The following is a 6,697-nucleotide window of genomic DNA, read 5'->3' as shown; positions in this document are numbered from 1 at the left end:
AAGCAAAAGGAAAGCTTTTCCAACAAAACAAAAATTGGGGTCAGATTGGTTCCAATTTTGTCCGCACAGAAAGACAAGTGAACCTCCACAACAATTTTCTTTCCTCTAAATTGAGATGGACTGTTAGAAAAGCTGTGTAAAAGCTTTCTGAATTGCGGCTGACCCCAACATAGACTGAAACAGATAGGACAGTTACTGAATGGATGAAAAGGTTCATTTTCCCTCACACATTCCACAATAGCCTTTAAAAAGAAAGGCAGGGGGTGGGGATGGGTGTGTATGCCGCGTATGTGTTGACGTTATTATTGATAATACTGAGGCACTGCAGTATTCATCCTGTAGATGCAGACGTGTTGCTGGCGATCTCGGTTCACTATTCTGTGTTTATGTTGTGATCAGAAGTCCAAATACACTCATTTTGGTCACAAACGTCACAGTATTTTGGGGCTTTTACTGATTTCTTTGAATTGTTCCTTTTTCAGGGTGGAATTATTTACAGCTTACATATTTAATGACTTTAGAAAAGAGGAATTGTGTGCACAAGTTTGGATTTGTCTAATCCACACAGGATCAAAAGTATACATACGCACAGCCCTACTAATACTGCTTGATAGCCGTCAGCAAGTTTCTGGGTGAATATTTAACCGCTGTTCTTGGCAGGATTGCTAGAGCAAATTTAAACTGGTTGGTTTCTGGGCACAGACGCTGCAGCATAGACGAGGTTGGGTCTGTGGGCAGTTCATTCGTTAATGCTTAAAGTTAGCCTGTTTTATCCATTCCAACACCCTCTAATGTACTTGGGATCACTGGGAACACCCAATTGTAATTAATCTAACCCTTTTTTATTATTACACTTTGTGCAGCATATCAGTACCACTGGTAGCAAAACAGCCCTATAGCAATGATGCTACCACTACCATGCTTGAAACTTGGTACAGAGTTCTTAGGTTTTAAAGCCTCACCTTTATTGCACCAAACATAGCTCGTGTCTTTGTGGCGAAAAAGCTCAATCCTTTTCTCGTCTGACCATAAAACTTTTCAGCTGCAAATTTCAGCCGAATTTAAAGGTGTCAGTGCTGGAGCACTGGTTGCGACTCATGGTGACGTTGCTTCAATTTCGACAGTGATATTTCCAGTTCATGGCAAGCTTGAGCCTTGGTGTTTCGTTTATTGTTCCCGAACATCCTGACCAATTTCCTCTCCTCCGAGGGGGGAAAGTTTTTTACCAAGGTCTTGTTCCAGACTTTAGCAAAGTGTTGACACACCTGAATAATGTGTACTCATGCACAAATGCTTGAACTGATGATCTTGGGATCTGCAGTTGTTTAGAAATGGCTCCAGGAGCCAATTCTACACAACTGCTACTTCTATATACAACTTCTATAATTCTTTTTAGACCTTCGCTGAGTTCCCTGGACTATCCCATTGTAAGTATTGGTCTGCCCAGTGTGTACTGCATAACAAGTCCTTTTTATGGTGGCAACAGTTATAGTCAGTCATGATCACTAACGGGAAGTTAATAGGCCTTGGCCTTGTCAAGTTAAAAGACAGCGTAGAACCTTCAGCATACTTATTAAAAGATTTAAGAGGTGTATTTATATATTTGAGCTTGTGTGTATGAGTGGGTTAGAGAAAGTTCAAACTCTACATCCCAATCTTGTTCTTAAAGAAATCATTAGAAGCCCAAAATTACCATGACATTCGTGTCTATTATGAATACTGTCTGTAGACTTTGGACCACAAACTGTATTTTGTGAGCTCCTGTGTGATTGTGTGTAGTCCCTAAAACACTGCGCAAGTAATCCTTTTGCACACTGTTAGAGGGAGCCCTGTGCTGGCTCTAATTTAATCCTCAGCTGAGAGTTTGTAAGAAAAGGCTTCTGACACAGAGCCTGAGCAGCATGTTGTTGTTTTTTGTATGTGTGTGTTGTTTTATATGGAGCATAGTATTTCACCTTCAAAAAGCTTTTAAAACCTCTGCATTTTGGTAATTGACGTGAAAAATAAGCTACAGACTCATATAAAGTAATTGTGCGTCGAGCATGACGTGACGTTCGGTACAAGTAACATTATCCGGTGATGCTTTCCCTCTCAGATGCTCTCATGTTGTCTGCAACAGATCCTGAGGGATCTGAAAGCATGTTAGAATCATTTCCTCCCCGCTGCCTCGCCCAGGGAACAATTCAGCTGCTCTAGTTATTACCTAGTTACATTATTGTTATTGTATTATCGTTACATTGTCGCTCTGTGCGGGGGTCACATGGGGACAACGGACGCATTCCTTTGATTGAAGGCACCGCAGTAATGGAGAAATAGGGGAGTCCTTGAAATGAGAATGTTGGTTTAAAAAGTTTAATTTGTTACGAGAGTTGGAGCATGAATGTAATTAAACTGTGTTATTACACAGTTTGATCAGGAGGCTGCTCGCTAGCAAGCTTATTTAATATCAGGCTATGGCTACACCGACTTGTGTTTTATTCTTTTTCTTTGTGTGTGTGTAGTTTTCACTTTGCTTTTTGAGGTTGGATGAATTTACCCTGAATTATGTTCGATTTTTAATATCCAAAGAGACAAGTGAAGGAAAAAAAGGCACATGCTCATTTTTAGTTTAACTTTGTATAACTTGTGAGCGACTGTCCTGCAGCTTTTAGATGCATCCTTGTACTGACACACCTGAATCTCTCAGTTTTATGTCCTGTTGTTTCTTCTCTTGGATTTCTTGATTTTTCCAGAGCTTCATCAAGCTTTCCTTGGAGCTCCTGGTTCTTTTTGTCCTTGCCTTGGAGATTCCTTTGTTTCTCCTCAATAATACCTTCCTTTTCTTGAACCTGGTCAGACAATTTTTTTTTTTAATTCAGCGCTCTTTCTTTCATTTTCTTGCTTCAAGAACATAATCTTCTCTCTGCTCTCATTCTGCATTTCTTTCAAGCGTTTCTCCTCTAGTTCTACTTGTCCATCCCAAGGAAGAGACCTGAGGAAAGGGTCTTGTGGTTCATCCCAGGGAAGCGAGTTGAGGTCAATTTCTTGCCTTTTTTGATCTTCTCTCTGAGACAGTCTGGATACAGTGACCATGAAAAGGATCCAAATGTTTTTAAATGTTTCTCTGACAAACGTTTGAATGCTGCAAACATGAATTGCTGTAGTTCTGTAGTTCTTTTGTTACGTTAGTTACGTTTTCATATCATCAGTTAAGTGTTTTTCTTCTGCATTGGCTGGAGTATAACGTGTAATGTTGATAATGCACAATGCAAGGTGCTGCACAGCGGCATGATTCATATTGAAGCTTGTCATAAATCTTTTAAAACAGTTTTCTTATCAGTTTTTGACATTTTCCATGACATATTTTTGTCATCAAGTGAGGCACCACAATCCTCTGCAGCTGCCATTGACGTCTGACCTTTTTATGAACTGGGTCAAGACATGAGCCTATTTTGCTAGCGAGGATCAATAAAGTATCACATTATTATATTATGTGACATTAGATGAAAGGGTCAGCCATATAGTCCAATGATGTTTTGCTGGCACTAAACATTACCGCTTAGGTAATGTTACAAAGCAGAGCAGGATTGCTTCATCAGTAATAAATGTATTGATGTTATATGTTCATGCCCTGACTTGGCTTCCCTTCTTGTTTCCTCGAGGCTCACGTCCAGTCCTCTGGACGAATGTCGGCTGCAGCTGTCTGACAATATCACAGTGAAGAGGCAGAGAAACAGGAGATGATCAGAGATTATCAGATGACACTCCTATAGTACAGTATATCCCATTATGTGTTTGTGTGTATATGCAGTCCCTGGTACTAGTGTGAAGTACTCTTGCAGAAAGAGCTCTTGGATATCATGATAAAGGCCAGCAGACAAAGGCTGCTTATTATACATGGGGAACTAACATGTAATGCAAGTAGGTCACTCTAAATTATCTATATTTCCAAAGAGTTATAAAACACAGAGTACCTATGAAGCACTGCAGCACTGGAGAGGTGGGATTGTACAACTAGGTCCATAAGTATTTGAATAATTATACTTTTTTGGGGGGTAATTTTGCCTCTGTAAATTTTTAAATCTGGATTTTAAATCATGCAATCGAGATGTGATTAAAGTGCAGACTTGCAGCTTTTATTTAGGGACTTTAACAAAATAACTGCACTAACTATTTATACATTAAAGCCATTTTTATACACAATCTCTCCTTTTCAGAGGGTCAAAAGTAATTGGACAGTAACCTGAAAAGGCATTTGATGTGTTCCCTCATTATTTCATATCAAACGAAGCCACTAAAAGATTTGTACTTGATTTAAAACCTGTTCAGTGAAAATCTCATAATGAGCTCCAAGGAGATGTTAAGCAAGGAAATCAACACCCAACATCAGCTTATTATAAAGATAACAACAAATTAAGAAATGGCCAAATCAAGAATCTGATACATTTTTAAAAAGAAGACAAGTAAACTGAATAAAGTGGATTATTATGATCCACATTATGAGTGGATGATCGAAGAGTTATTTCCTTGAAAAACAACACAACATCTAACCAAGACAAGAACACTCTTGACGAGGTCGGCTTTTTATTGTCGAGGTCTAAAAGGACAATAAAAATGACCAAACCAGTGATTACAATTAAAAGCAGGAAATTCCAATTTAGACTTTTCAGAAAACATCTAAAAAAGAAAACCAGAAGAGAATTAATGGCTGCCAAGAGAACCAGGTCACTAATCTTATACACTCGAGTTGATAGCAACTGAACTTTTTTTTAGGTTCTTCAGAGCGTCTCACCTCCCACCAAAAAAGCTTCTTTAGTTTTTGGTGTGTGTGGACTGTGTGGACTGGTATAGTTGATGTTAAGGAGAATCAAACAATGCCCCAGTCAATGATCTATGGCTTTTAGAAAATCACCATTAGGTCAGGGCAATTTTGTCACGTTCAGCATTTGGTTGTATTGGAAAGTGTTGTTTGCTAACTAGAATTATCATCCTATTTAATATCACTGATAACTTCCCCTCTCAAGCTTTTTACTCAAATACATTCACATCCAGCACCAAACAAAACAGATCAAACAACCAAACTGTCAAACTTCTTCAGAAGAGGTCCTCAAACCAGTGGATGACATCATAAAGTGTATAATATCTGTATTATGGCCTTCTTGATACACGTTACTGCAAGCTTCTCTTGGCTTGACTGGTCAGCATAGTTGATTTTTCCTGAAGAAGCCCCTCGACTGACTGCTGCTTTCTGGACCCACTGTTGAGACTTCATATTGAAAACTAGCACTAGCTGGATTCATCCTCTCAGGACCAGGAATGTCACTATAAAATTTAAAGGCAACGCTTCCAGTAGTTGTTGAGCTATTTCAGTTTGCTCTGAAACAGTGGGCCGAGAGGCTAGTGTTGCCATGGAGCCGCACTAATAGCAAATTAAAAAAAGCCTAGATACGTTATTAACATGCCACAGTACCCATGTTTCTAACAAAGTACTCCTACTAGCATATTTCACTCCCTCAGTGCAAAGATAAGGTTGTCCAGGTTTCAGCAACAATGCAATATTGTGATGTTTAAACAAGCTATATATACACTGTATGACTGGGATAGCAATAACCATGATATGAGCGTGCTGGACAGTCTGTTATCTTAAAAGATTAAATCCTAAGTAAGCTATGCTGTATCATAGTTAACCTTCTAGTATCTCGTGAATAATCAGTTGTTCATCCCTGGAACATCTCTCCTGCAGCTGTAACCCACCAGGACAGGAAAGTACAGGCTGGTTTCTATTTGAAATGTTGTCCCTGACCACTTATCATGCACATAATGACACAAAAGGTAAACTGATTAGATCAGCAGAAGAGCAAAGGCGCTTGGGACCTCCTCTGACTCGTTCATTCATCCTCTGTCCCTCTCCGAGCAGCCTGATCAATGCCGATCATGGAAATTGAGCCCCATAAACCTCGATCCTGTAACTGCTATCTTTCATGTCTGCATGGCTCTCGCTATCCACGCATCAAATAAATGTCAAAAATTCAAAAGGAGGCTGCTCTGCACCCCCTTTGTATAAAAAGGAGCGTTTAAAAACACAAAAGGAGAGGAGGCTCGGTCTACCTGAATCCCAATGTTCCACTGGCACAATCCATCTGCCATTTTCTCTTTTTTACTGCAGGACACTCTGTTGAGGGTTCATTGTGAATTTATTGTGCTCAAGTAAAAAAAAAAAGTGGAGCCTGGCCAGCTTCCCATAAGGAAGAGTCACCTTGGCCCTCAGAAAGTAGATCCGATTAAAACCGAGCCCTGCGGAGAAAACAGAAAGCTTCACCTCATGTCATACAGACTTCCTGTACAAAGGACATTGTTCTAGAAGTCTTTTGTTTTGTTCAGATGGAACCTAAGCTGTGCTTTTTGCATTTTGCAGCAGGACTTAATGAGTAAACCCGTTTATTCTCCTTTGTGAAGCTAATGTGGACCATAATTTATTAAATGACCATCATGTTGAAATCAATAATCAAATCAGTAATCAATCAATAATCACTAAACTAGTGATTTAGCCCATAAAATCATTAGAAAAGTGTTTATTGAGGTCACAGAACAAAGTGAGATGTAGGGTCGTTTTGTACAGTTCAACTTTTATTGTTAAACCACAAGAGTCTCCGTCTGCAGACTAAAAGAAGCATTTAGATTGAGATTCAATTCAATTTTATTTATACAGCGCCAAATC

The sequence above is a fragment of the Haplochromis burtoni genome, unplaced genomic scaffold (assembly GCF_018398535.1).
Source record: "Haplochromis burtoni strain Fernald_Lab_line unplaced genomic scaffold, NCSU_Asbu1 Contig_112, whole genome shotgun sequence".
NCBI classification, from domain to species: domain Eukaryota; kingdom Metazoa; phylum Chordata; class Actinopteri; order Cichliformes; family Cichlidae; genus Haplochromis; species Haplochromis burtoni.
This window is presented reverse-complemented; position numbering follows the sequence as displayed.